The sequence below is a fragment of the Protopterus annectens genome, chromosome 7.part0, assembly GCF_019279795.1.
Source record: "Protopterus annectens isolate FY-2018-M chromosome 7.part0, PAN1.0, whole genome shotgun sequence".
In the NCBI taxonomy this organism is placed as follows: domain Eukaryota; kingdom Metazoa; phylum Chordata; order Ceratodontiformes; family Protopteridae; genus Protopterus; species Protopterus annectens.
In genome coordinates this window covers 753,036,781-753,051,469 of record NC_056739.1, presented here as the reverse complement: position 1 = coordinate 753,051,469, position 14,689 = coordinate 753,036,781, and the positions used below count along the sequence as shown (strand labels likewise).

The window sequence follows — 14,689 nt, the reverse complement described above, 5'->3', positions numbered from 1 at the left end:
CAGTTGGACCGGAGAGTACACCTGAAACTGCCCTTTGACCATCACTAACTCCCTACTACTGTCCCAAAGGCAGACACACACACACACACACACACACACACACACACACACACACACACACACACACACACACACACACACACACACACACACACACAAACACACCTCCTGATCTGCCTTACTGCTAAACTCCCCAGCACCTACCTTGTCTGCGATGGATGAAGATGCCCTTTAGGTCATGCCAGTACTGAGAGGTGCAAGTTGTGGCCATGCTACTCCTCACGGTCAAGCAATTCTGTGAATTACTTGGCATGTAATACCCTCCCGGACACAGGTCTGTGGTAGAGAACACATGGCTAATTAGCATATGTCTTTCGTCTGGACTGCCTCATTAGTATCTAGCATGGACATGCAGGAGACAGCCCACCAGTATGCCACACATCTTCATGCTAAAGTACCACATTAGTAATATATTCAGAAAAATTACCTCGAGGTATACACAATGTCTATACCTTGCAGGTAGCACTGTCTATGAATTCAGAAAGGTTACCTCGAGGTGTACCTAATGTCTATACCTCACAGGTAGTACTGTCTATGAATTTAGAAAGGTTACCTTGAAGTGTTTTACCTTGCAGGTAGCACTGCCTATGAATTCAGACAGGTTACCTTGAGGTTTACACAATGTATATACTTCACAGGTGGTGCTGTCCGTGAATTCAGAAAGGTGAACTTAAAGTGTACACAGTTTGTATACCTCACAGGTACCACTGTGTAGGAATTTGGACAGATTACCTTGAGGTGTACACATTGTGTATATCTTTGTGTATTACTGTCTATGAATTTGGAGAGGTTACCTCAAGGTGTACACAATGTATACACCTCGCAGGTAGTACTATTTATGAATTCAGACAAGTTTCCTTGAGGTGTACACAATGCATATACCTCCAGGTAGTACTGTCTATGAATTCGGACAGGTTACCTCGAGGTGTACACAGTGTATATACCTCAGAGTAATCTTCATGAATTCTCTCCATGATGTATAATGTGTTGCTGATGTTTGCCCTTGTATTCCTACATTTTCATTTGACGTGACTACCCTGTATTGTACAATATTTGTTGCTGTATATTATCAATAAGATATTTGTTAACTGTGTTGTAATTGATACTGTTAATGCCTAGTGGTCTGGGTCATGGCTGAAAACACTTCTTGGGCAAATACATTTACCTGATTTACAAAATGAGTGAATAAATAAAAAAAGACATTCCTGTTTCCCTTATATTGTACAATGCCACCCAAACAGAAATGAGCAGTTAACGCAGATGGATTTTATTATTGTAGCTACATTTTTGCTGCTCAGGCAATGTTGAGCAAGCAGAAGGAAGCTGCACATAAATCTGAGCTGCTGTAACATGTTGCTGACCAGAGCCCTTGGCTGGGACTTGCTGCACAATTATATGATGTATGAAAGTAGCCTTGTGCTCTTTAACCAGACTGTACCTGAAAACCTCTGCTAATAATTATTTATTTATTTATTTATTTATTTATTTTACATTTGTTGACCGGGCTAGTCTAACTTGGCTATATGTCCATTTTCAGTAGAGGCCCGGGGAGAAAAACTCCAAGCATAGGCAGTGACATATCATATATTACATGCAAATAACAAACAGAATTTTTTTTTTTGCCTTGTTTACAGATTTATAGACATTATAATTTATATCTCGTACAGTGGAGGATAGCATATTTAGAGTTAGAATACTCTTATAAAGTACTAAGAAGGAAATCTTGTTAAATACTAGTTAGAGGTTAGGTTACTGGTTAACCCAGGTAAACATAATAGAACAATAGAGCAAAGAAGTCTAGGGAGAGTGAGATGGGGATTGAGATATTATTCGTGGTTAGAGCAGGGACATAGCCAGTGTGTATTAAGGTATTCTTTAAGGTATTTTTTGAAAAGCAGTGTTGAAGAAAGAGATGTGAGTTCCCCTGGAAGCAGGTTCCAGGTTTTTCCCACTGTGTTAGTGAATAGTGAGTCCCCTGCCTGGTTGTTTGATTTTAATAGTGGAAACTAGAAGCTTATTAGCTGAGCGTAGTGTTGGCAGATTTTTATATGGGGTAATCAGATTAGTGAGGATTGGGGTATTCTTGAGGTGGTAAAGGATCTTTTGGGTGATGGTGTATTGTTGATAAAGTAGGTGGTTCTGCAGTTCTAACCATCCTAGTTGTTTGAGGTTGTGACAGTGGTGGGTTCTGAAAGGGGTACCAGTGGCAAATCTGGCAATGTTGTTATAGCTGGTTGCAAGTTTGCTAAGGTTGCTTTTAGATATATTGGTATAAATGGCAGAAGCATACAACAGGGTAGAGATAAGGTGGGTCTGGGCAATAGTAAGGAAGGGTTTGATTCTATAAAGGGAGCCTAGTTTTCTGTTGACAGATTTTATAGTAGTATTAATATGATCATCATAGTTAAGGTTGTGGTCTATTGTAATTCCTAGGAGTCGGGTTGTAGTGTCTGGAGCTATACTAGTTCCATTGTTGGAAGTTACTGTGAAGTGAAATTGTGGTAACTTTTGGGTAGGAGCAAAAAGCAATAATTTTGTTTTTTGGGGGTTAAGAAGGAGGCAATGTTGCATGAACCAGTTTTCAACAATATTAAACACTGTTTGGGTGAGGGTCTGGAGAGAAGTTAGGGACTTAGCTGAACATATTAAAGTAGAATCATCTGCATATTGTATACAGGTGGCTTGTGGAATTTTGGCATTTAAATCATTAATAAAAACTGAGAAGAGAAGAGGGCCTAAAATAGAGCCTTGAGGTACTCCAATATCAACAGGGAGGTGCATAGATAGATTATTATCCCAGAGTACTGCTTGCTGTCTGTTTTCTAGATAGGATTTAAACCAAAGTAATGCCTCTGGGACAAGGGATAGGGCTTTTAATATATCCATAAGTAGGTGATGGTTAACCATGTTGAAAGCTTTTGAAAGGTCAATAAATACAGCAGAAGAAAGAAAGTTTTTGTTACAATGTTTGTTTATACAGTCAGAAAAAGATAGCAGGGCAGTGGTGGTACTATGAAATGGCCTGAAACCATGCTGACAGTTGGCAAGTAAGTTATTATGGAGAAGGTGGTCAAGTAGTTGTTGATGGATGCATTTTTCCATTATTTTAGCTATTGGAGGGAGTAAGGCAATTGGGCGAAAGTTAGAAATCTCAGTACAAGTACCACCCTTATGTAGAGGGATGATATGGGAGACATTCCAGATGGAAGGGATTGTGCTTTTTGTAATTGTTCTGTTTATAAGGATGGAAATGGGATAGGCAATGGCTTTAGCTGCTATTTGCAGGTATTCGGCTGGTAGACAGTCAGCTGAAGGGGTGCATGGTTTGAGTTTTTGAAGGAGGGTTCAGACAAGGGATGTAGGTATGGGTTGTATATGAAAAGCGGGAACTGGGCGGTTTGTGGTGATTAATGGGTTAGTGCTAACAGATGGTAATATTTTAGCTAGAGTTTGAATGGTTTCAGTGAAGTAGTTGTTACAGGCATCAGCAATTTGCTTAGGGTTATTATGGGAGATACCTGATGGGGCAGGAGTTTTAGAGTGCCCTGGCTGAAGTAGTTTGTTAATGCCTAACCAGAACTTTTGTGATTTTTGCTGGTGGGTTTGTTGGAGGTGAAGGTAATAGTTTTTTTTATTGAGCAGAATGTATTTTTTGGTGGCATTTCTTAGCTGTTTAAAGTAAAGGTGGTCTGATGGGTTTTTGGAGGATCTCCATTTGGCCCAGATTTTATTATGTAGAATGATATTTTGCCTGTTTTTTTAGTGAGCCAAGGTGCAATTTTGGTTCTTATATGGGTAGAGCGAGAGGGGGAATAGTATTCTAGGATTTGTAGGAATTTTTAATTAAAGTAGGTAACCGCTTCATCAAGTTGAAGATGGTGTAGTGGTGACCAGTCACATGCCTTAAGTTCAGTCTAGAAGCTCTCTGGATAAAAGTGTTTTTTAGAGCGTGAGGTTTTGAAGTTATTTGAGTTGGGGCTATGGGTTTTTTGTTTAATTATGTAGGTTAGAGCGTGGTCACTAATGTCATCTGGAAGGGTACCTGGTTTATATTTGTCAGGATGGCTGTTGATAAGGATCCAATCTAGGATGGTTTCCTTACTGCCTGGTTTGTGAATTCTAGTAGGGGGTGGTTATTATTTGGGAAAAGCCCTATAGATTTATGTGAGTGATAGAATTAGGGGAGTTACAGGTGGCCTAATCTATATTAAAGTCACCTAGCACTATGGTTTCCTGAGGTAGTTGAGTAGAGAGGCAACTAAGGATGTTTTCAAGAATATTGATATTATTTCCAGGGGGAAGATAAGAGCAAATTAAGTAAATAGATTTACAGTTCTTAATTTAAAGTTTGGTAGTAAGGGTTTCCACATTAGTACCTAAGGGTAGGAGCACATTGAAGAATGTAACCTGAAGTTCTGTTTTATAGAGAATGGCTACACCCCCACCCCTTTTGGCTTTGTGGTTACATCTCAGGATGTTGTATCCAGGAGGGGTAATTTCATGATCATGAGTTGAAGGCTTTGGCCAAGGTTCTGTAATACAGAGGATATCAAATGAGTGCACTTCTAGGAGTGCATGAAATTGGGAAATTTTATTGTTAATGCTACGAATGTTGAGGTGGGCTATCAGGAGAGAGGTAGAGGGTCTTTTTGGGATAGTTGTAGTATGAAAAGTAGGATTGAGTGGGTCACTGGTAATTTTGTTATTGGGGCCAGGGTTTGGATGAATGTCACCATCTAATAGAGGGTGTTGTTGAGGTGCTTGTATAATCTTTAGAATTTTGTAATAGTTATTTAAAGTTTTCTAGTTTTGGAAGTAACTAACATGGTTGGATCTATGATATTTTGGTAGTATATAGATAGAAGTGGAGGTTATATTTATGTGGTTGAGGGTGTTTATGTGAGAAGCAGATTGAGTTTGTTGGTGGGGGTGGTGATGTTCAGTAAGTGATGTTCATAAATGGTTAGAGTATAGGGTATAGTTAGAGAAGCTAGGATAGAAGTTAAGAGTAGCAGGTCTGAGTATGTAGTCTTCAGTATTGAGGCCATTAGGAGGAGTAGGATTACAGGAAGAGCAAAGATCGAGGGAAGAGTATACTATAAGATAAAATAGAGGTGGCTGTAGGAGAGAAAGTTGTACAAAGTTATCAAAAAGGATGATTAGAGTGTAGAGGGTAGGGAGAGGATATAAAAGCTGTAAAGTTGTTAAAGGGAGTAGGTGGGGATGGGTAGTTAATTGGCAGAGGTAAGTGATACATTGATTAGGGGAGGGGGTGTGGTATCAGAAGTATAAAGTTAGCTGCACTGGGGGGTGGGAGGGAATTGGGGGTAGGGTAGGGGAGCGAAGTGAGCCTGAAGGGCGAACGGAGCGGGTTAAGACAAGTAACTGAAGAAATGCCAGCAAAAACAATCTGTAAGCACAGACTACTGAGGTACTTTCAGTTGGTACAGGTAAGTAAGGAGGTAAGGATACAGTGGTTGTGATGGTGAGGGGTAGCTGAGTGCAATTAAAGTGGAAAGTAGCAGACAGAGTGGTAAAGAAAGGGCAAGAAAAAAGTTCCTTCTTTCTTTGTTAGATTAGGATCTGATCTTTAATTAGGTTCAATTATGGGGAGAAAAGGTAGATGTACAAAAGAAATAGCCTAGTTCAGGGTGCCACCTAGTGGCCACAAATTGTATAGCAACCAAAACTGAGTACAGAGATGGAAGGTAAAAGTATTACAAGATTCCGTGAACAGTTACAGGAGATAGCCCAGGGAGGAGAGAAAGTGTAAATATTAAGGGGTAGAGAGGGGGTATGGCTGCTGGGTATCCTGGCTAGGTAGTGCACCTCAATGGATACACACGTTCTTAAGCCAGTGTTCAACTTTACTGCTAGGTTAAGATAACATATACTTTCTTGCCTCCTTGGTAGCGGGGTTCCTAAACCGGGTGGCAAGTTTCTTTTTAAATGAAGAGATACTTAGAATATTTTGCAGGGGTCCTTTTCACCAGATAGGTAGAGGTATCAAAACCTTGTTACAAGATAGATTATTTGAAACCTAGGAATGGTGGGAAAATGAGAAGAAATAAATAAATGAAGGGTAAGAAACAGTCATTTGCATAGAGTTAGGTAGTAACACAGCATTTCCGTTCCAACATGCTTATAAGCATTCATTACCGAAAATTTCTGACATATAGCAACACAGAATACAATATCCAAGTCTAGAGGCACCATTACACAGTCACAAGGCACAGTTTAACCAAAACATAAGGTAGAGTTCTAAGTAGCTTAACACAGTCTAGCTAGGAGTGCTTTTACAAAGTACAACTTTGTTCTACTAGGTTATTAAATAGTATAAAACAGTGAGCTATATGACACTGAGGCTGTTTGCAACATGAAGAACTTTGAGATATTACATTCAAGCTAGTTCCTCATTAGCAACCATAAAAGAAACAGGAATAGGCAGTAGCATTGCAGGTCCATTAAAGCATAATTAACATAGCATATAAGATAGTCCACTTATTCAGACATATAGACTCAAAAGGTTAATATCTAGTAGTTAGAGACGACTACCCGTATTACTGCCCACACAAGTCTGAGGTGTCGCAAGCCTTTCTCCACTTCAATATATGCCTCAGAGGAATTTAGTTTATCAACAGAGGGGGGTTAAAGCTGTTTCTGCCAAACTCAGATGTATGCTAACATCATCACTAGGACACGGTAGGCTCTAAAGCCGTATTGTATGTGTCGCACTGTTATTTAATTTAAAGAAAAGGAGGCTATGGGTTGGTGTGCCCACTAACGATGTATACGTAACAGTGCTATTCCACCCCTGATGATGCACTGGTGTTAACAAGGAAGTATATAACACAAATGTAGACAGGGGAGGTATTTAGAGCACTAAACCTATTGTTATGGGTGACCTTAATAGTGCAGAGAGAAGTGAAATATTTAAAGAACTAGAGTTCTGTAAAGCTTTTACTCAACATAAAGTTCCCAGAGGAGGTGTGTAGTAACTTGACATTACAGTTGAGGGGAGTTCCTTGGTGCGCAAGGAGTTGGAATCTTTAGGGTGATTCAGTTCAGACACGCAACTAGTGCCTTGGAGTCTCCCAGGTTAAAACAATTTTCTAGCATAGCGGAAGATTGCTAGCAGAAAACACACACAACCTGTAGTTGGATAGATGTAGATAAGATGCTCTAATTCCCCACGGTCATATAGTGACTGTTGCCACAACTACAAGGTTTACAGGGGAATGCTCATTTTGCAGGTGGTTCCATACAAAATGCATCCAGCAGTGTAGGAGTCACTAAACTAAACAGAAAATAACACTCTAAGCTGAAGGAGTACAATTAACGATTAATACAGCTCCTTGTCACAGAAGTGGGATAGCTTACAACAACTCCACGTGGTACATGCAGTATACAGATGACCGTTAAAGCCACTCATACATCAGCACATAATATTTAAAACAAACTAGACATATATTCCTTTGTAACTAGTATTTCCATCCATCGGCTGAGCAGTTTAGATAGTGAGTGATTGTGCAATAATAAATAATATCATCAGAAGGTAGCTTACAGAGTCAAGGAAGCTGGGGCCAGGTACGCACAGCAGCCAGGGGGTAAATCCAGTTAGTAAAGATGGCACCTCACAGGGAAAGAAGGATTTATGGGATTAGAAAGGATATGAGGTGGGAAGAGGAGGGGAATAGAGGAGCGGGCAGGTAGACCAGGAGGGGCTAAACCCCGGAAGGTGGGATGTCCTAAGGAGAATAAGTTAGGAAGGGAAGAGGAAGAGAAATGAGCAGGATACAGATGCAGAATACATTGTACTAATATTTGTTTATTTTAGTTTACTGGGGTAGAGTACTGATTAAGGATGACCAATTGCAGACTCAGCCCAGGTTGCATGCAAAGTATGAACAGGCCAGATTGCAAGTAACTCATGAACACAGCAGTCTAAGAACAACATAAGTACAGTGTAACTTACAAAAATACAACAAGCATTTATGTAATGCCTATATAAAATATCTTAATGAAGTAGAATGGCAAAGAGAAGTGAAGTTATATACATTTTTACACTGAGGATAGTTATCAGAGCAATGTGAAGCCAAGACTGTGGTGAGAAAGGATGCAGTAGTTAAGCCTTGATATGGATTGTAGTGTGTTTATGTCATTTATGTGACATGTCCTTTATTTATTTTGCGGTTGTAGAAATTGCTTGAGTTATGACTGGAATTAAGAGTAGCCTGATATTTCTGAGAGTTGTGATGGGACATATTGGCAAAGTTAAAACGCAAGAATACAGAGGCTGTGGTCAGAGACTTGCAGTTTGATTGGGTTTGTGTGTGAGGAGGTGGGGCTAGAGTGACAGATCTGCTTTGGATTGCTTCCTAAGGCTTTAGGTTAGGGTGTTGTGGTGAGCTTCATTTTGAAAGGGGATACAGTTCTTTGTGTAGGAATTTAATGACCATCAAGCTTGGAATGAGATTGACTTTGCATTGCATAAGTACAAGCTGGCTTTTATAAGGTGAGGCAGTGATGTTCATGCATTCAGGAATTGGTAATGACGTGGCATATTTTATTATACAGAGTTTGTAAAGCTGTTGTATTTTTAGTAGAGATGGATGAAAATAGAGGTGTGCCATGTTCAAGTTGTTCCAGTAGAATGCCTTTCCCTATGTCTGCCCTAGTTTGTAGAGTTTTGGGGCTAAAAACAGGGGGTAGTTTACTTTTGACTGGAGCATTTCAACATGTCCTAGAAAGTTAAAGAAATGACTGAGCCAGATGCCCAGGTATCTGAAGGATGTAGTTATATCTGGTTGTTGAAATGGCCTGTAATTTGGAGTGTGGATAGACATTTTGCTAATCTTTGTTTTTGGTTGAACAGATGTTGCATTGTGATTAACCATTTTCTTTTAAATGTAGGGGGTCTGTCTGGAGCTGAGTTTGGATCAGTGGATAACCATGTCATCTGTATATAGAAAGAGTGGTAATTGTGGTAGGCCAAGTGTTACTTTATGAAGATAAAGAATATTATAGGAGCAGGTACTGAAACCTGTGGAACTCCTGATTTAGAGATGGCAGTGTGTGAAAGGGCTGCAGAAGTTTAAGTACTGAAACCTGTGGAACTCCTGATTTAGGGATGGCAGTGTGTGTGAAAGGGCTCCAGTGGTTAAAGTACCGAAACCTGTGGAACTCTTGATTTAGGGATGGCAGTGTGTGAAAGGGCTGCAGTGATTTAAGTACTGAAACCTGTGGAACTCCTGATTTAGGGATGGCAGTGTGTGAAAGGACTGCAGTAGTTTAAGTACTGAAACCTGTGGTACTCCTGATTTAGGGATGGCAGTGTGTGAAAGGGCTGTGATGATTTTTACTGTGAAGGATCTGGTGGTAAGATACTCCTTTAACCACTGACTAGTTTGTGAACTGATGCCAGTTTCTGTAAAGTATACTACTAGACTTGCGTGATTAATTATGTTAATATTTCAATAAAAATAAATAAACCAAGTTCTGTTCGCAGTCACACCAAGCAGTATTCTGTTCTTTGAAGAATTCACGTCTTTTCAGACCTAGTTCTTTAGTACTTTCAAATTAATAATTCCAAAAAAGTGCAGATCATAGGAAAATAATATCCAGTCTCTTGTTCAAACTGTAATAATTTATTGAGACAATCGGTAAGCGCTTTCGCTAAAGAGCTTTATCAAACCTATAACACTCAATCCTAATAGATACTTATATATGCATTAAAAACACAATAAATTAATTAATCAATTAGGTCCTTAAAGGCAAAAAACATCCATTCAGACCTTAATATGAAAAACTATGGTATAAAAAACTGTAAATCTATCGTAAAACTCATGTATTAAAACTAATGAATTATATAAAAAACAAAACAAATACATTCTATTATATAAACTGTTATGTATAATATAATGCGATTGTAACAAAAATGAAGTAAAGCTATTAACATAATGAAATATGGCAAAAGGCTTATAATATGTATACCTTAAAAATTTTTTATTTAATTCTATGTCTCCTATTTCTTAAGGCTGGTTTTAGGGGAACCCTATCATTCAGACCTGGAGGGATGTGAGCTTTTGTTTTTATAATCCATTGTGTTTCAGTTTGTTCAGTAAAGTTCCTGATGTCACCCCCCTCTAATATTTGGTACATTAACCTGTAACACTGAAAATGAAAACGTGTGTGTTGTCATTCTGCATAACATGTTTAGACAAGGCATTCACTTCTGACTTAATACGAATCTGGTACAAGTGTTCCCTTATTCTTTCTTTTAACATCCTATCTGTCTTGCCTATATAGAAAGAAAAACATGCTGTACAATTAGCAATGTAAACCACATGCCTGGTATCACAAGTGGCATTGACTTTGATCGGAAACAGTTGTCTGGTTGTAGGATGCACAAAAACGCCAATGTTACTAATGAAACTACAAAAGTTGCATTTAGTACATGGATAAGTGCCATATAGGCCTGTGGTTCCCATACTTTGTTTGTAATCTGTGCAACATAGCATTCTATGTGGGTTTTTCTTATTCTTATAGGTAAATTGTGGTCTTTCACCCGCATGCCTTTTAACCTCTGGGTCTAACATAAGTAGATCCCAATGTTTAACAATAACATCTTTAATGGATTGCACATCCTGTGTAAAATAAAGTGAGTATCTTTGTTGAGTCTTAACAGTGTCCAAGTTTTCATTATTGTTAGCTCTATGCATCTGTAAACCAGTGTCTGAAAAAATTGGACAGGCACAATCATACCTTCTACTTTTAACTTGTGCAAATGTTTTCTCTGTTTCTGTAGGTTTATATTTCCTATCACAGAATCTGTCCCCTAGGTCATTAAGTTCTTGTTCAAAGTCATTAAGGCATGGGTTCAGTCTAGATACCCTAATTCCTTGTCCCTTAAGGACATTGGTGAAAACATGTTTCGGGTGCATGCTTTGTCTGTGTAAAAGAGTGTTCTTGTGACAAGGCTTTCGATGTACCCCTGTGTTGAACTCACCATTTGGTAGATGCCAAATGTTCACATCTAAAAAAGATATATTCTGTGTTGAATAGTTCATGGTAAACTTTAAAAAGGGAGCTAACCCATTCACTTGTTCCTCAAAGATATGTAGCTCATCCAAACTTCCATCCCAAAGAAAAAACAGGTCGTCCACAAAGCGTCTGTAAAAACAGACATGCTCTTGGTACATATCAAGACCGAAAAGTTTTTCTTCCGCCCATAAAGCCATAACTAAGTTGGCGCAGCTATTGGCACAATTTTTTCTTACAGAAAGGTGGCGTAGCTATGGGCGCTTCCTGTGCACTAGCATTTCTCACTGGGAAAACCATTCCAGCAGTCCAACTACGTAAAATGTCAACATCAGCAGTCCTACAATACTATAATCAACAAAAATAACACAACAGATTTGTAATAAAGTAAAGAATTCACATTACTAACTTAATAAAACAATTCTGAAAAAGTTACAACAGGGTCTCACCCAAACAAAACTGGTGCCAGAAATATGGCCTCAAGCTAAATGCCAAAAAATGCATCATCATCCCCTTTGAGGAGAGTGATGTCCCTACAATCACATTAATAACAATGTTGTAAGCATGCAATAAGTCGTATTGTACTTGGGCACCCAGGTTGACAGAAACCTGATTTTTGACCACCACGTTTTCTCTGTTGTAAGGAAAGCCCACTTCATTAGTAAGGGTATCTCATCCAGGGACAAGGAGGTCATAACATCCTTGCATTCTTCCTTTACAAGAACCATTATTGAGTGCAATGCCCCTTTTGGCATGTGCCTCAGCAAAACACCCTGCCAAAAGAAAGACTACAACCATTTCTGACAAAAAAGGTCAAAGGACTAAGTTCACTTATTTATCCAGACTAAAAGCTTCTTGGTTTCCTGTCTCTCACTGGCCCCTATAAATTTCATCACTGGCTTCCTTTCCAGGCTAAGAAAGATCCTGCCTTAAGAGACTTCCTCTACCTCAGAAATACTGGATATACTTAAAACGCTCACTACAAAGACCACAGCCTTCACTGCAACATAAGCAAGCCACTTTTTATGGACAGATTCTTGACACAAAAACCTTCAACTTCTGTAAAAAGCTCCTCTCATTATCAAACAATGTAGTTCAGCAAAACGATGGCTGGATGGATAGCCATAAATGTAGTCCTTGGGTAAGTAGCATAGTCTTTATCAAACCAGATGGAAAATCCACATACTAACCTTTCCCAGCTGGATGGCTAAGATCTAATATTGGTTACTCAAGTCTACTTGCCCAAGAAGAGGAGCATGTTTAACTAAGAATTCCATTTGCAAAATTATATTCAGTATACATATTAAATCTCTCTCTTACACACACACACACACACACACACACACACACACACACACACACACACACACACACACACACACACAAACAAAGCCCCTACTTGTAAAATAAGCAACCTCAGTAATCACATGACACCCCAGGCCTCCACTGAAAATTTCACTGAATGAAATTGTCTGGAAGTCAAAATATCTGAAAAAAAATCATAATACAGATGGATTCATCCATGCAATTTCCCACCACAAAAAGGACCATCGATAAATCAACAAACAACTGCTCAGCAAAAAGTAAATCAATAAGAAAACCATAAACTCTTTAAGATAATGCTACATACTGGTGTAAACATATAACTTGTGTCAATCCCCAGGTTAATCCATACCAAAAGATTGTTTCAGAGCTTCAGCTATGTACAAACAGCTTTCTCCTGAAAACTTAACTCATTGATATTTGCCTTTCTGCAAAAATTATATTTAAGTTTATACTGTACCTCAATCATTCTCACTGTTACGAGATGTAATCTCTGCCATATTGTACGAGTGCTACATCCAGAAGAAGAGGAGCATGTTTAACTAAGAATTCCATTTGCAAAATTATATTCAGTATACATATTAAATCTCTCTCTTACACACACACACACACACACACACACACACACACACACACACACACACACACAAACAAAGCCCCTACTTGTAAAATAAGCAACCTCAGTAATCACATGACACCCCAGGCCTCCACTGAAAATTTCACTGAATGAAATTGTCTGGAAGTCAAAATATCTGAAAAAAAATCATAATACAGATGGATTCATCCATGCAATTTCCCACCACAAAAAGGACCATCGATAAATCAACAAACAACTGCTCAGCAAAAGTAAATCAATAAGAAAACCATAAACTCTTTAAGATAATGCTACATACTGGTGTAAACATATAACTTGTGTCAATCCCCAGGTTAATCCATACCAAAAGATTGTTTCAGAGCTTCAGCTATGTACAAACAGCTTTCTCCTGAAAACTTAACTCATTGATATTTGCCTTTCTGCAAAAATTATATTTAAGTTTATACTGTACCTCAATCATTCTCACTGTTACGAGATGTAATCTCTGCCATATTGTACGAGTGCTACATCCATGATTTGCTGTCTCTCTCTCTCATGTATTGTATTATATTGTTTTGTGTTATTTTTGGAGCTTGAAAATGAAAATGGACCTGTGTCCAGTCGGACTTTCCCAGTAAACAAATGTAATATAAATAAAAATAAAATTCCCTCCAATCTAAAGCCATTTGACATTCATACATTTTAATTTGTTCAGAAGTTACTCACAGACTGACAGTTTACTGAGCTGTAATGCTGACCTTCGCTTTTGAAAAAAAAACACATTCCCAGACTTTGTCAATAGCTCAAAGTGTAGAGAGGATTATTTATTTATTATATATTTATTTATTTTTGGAAAACATCTTTAAAACTGTTAAATTGATTACACACCTAGAAATACAGAAAAGTTATTGTGATATGTAAACCACAGACTGCTGCAAGAAATCAAAGTCACATTAGCACTCTATGCTTATGTCCGAACAGATGAATCATACCGGTCTATTCCAAAAGAAGTAAAGTAGCTTAATAAGAAGGTTATTTGCAAGGTTACATGGCAGTTTATATTGGAAATAAGCAGAGATATTAAAAAGGCTCTGTTTTTCATAATTATGCCGAAAAGTCTTCCAAAGTAAGTACAACTTCTGATTTAGTATGGAACCATACCTCTCAACCTTAGAGCAAGAAATCTGGACAAAGCGAAAAATAAAAGTGGGACACAGGCCCAAAATAGTTATGCATCACAGACCCCATTGAAACAACTGTAGCTGCAAACATTATACATCACTTATAATCTTTCTATCCCTTTATTGTCAGTTAAACATTATATGACTCATTCAGTCCTGCCTTCTTTTGCATCAAAGAAAACCATGCTTTGAAATGATAAATGCATTAAAAATAATAAATAAAACACATTGCATCAACATCCTGCAACTTCCTACCTGCAAGCAACCACAGAGCTTTCACTGAAACTAGGGCTGCTTGTTTCCCCAGAATGACAGCTCTCCCTAATTAAGTATAATGTAGCAATAACCCACACCTGGGAGTGGGTAATGCTGGATTTACCCAAGGTTGGCGTGGTTTGGTCACGAGGGCGAAGCCCGAGTGGCCAAACAAAGCCAACCGTGGGTAAATCCAGCATTACCCACACCCAGAAGTGGGTTATTGCTATTATACAATGACATTATTTAAGAAAAA

General features: G+C 38.5%; 1 protein-coding gene across 1 annotated transcript in view; it reads left to right on the top strand.

Moving 5' to 3' along the window:
* The window catches only part of GUCY2D (guanylate cyclase 2D, retinal), a 1,710,150-nt gene that overhangs the window by 389,754 nt on the left and 1,305,707 nt on the right, over window positions 1-14,689 (top strand). The gene's annotated exons all lie outside the window — the stretch shown is intronic.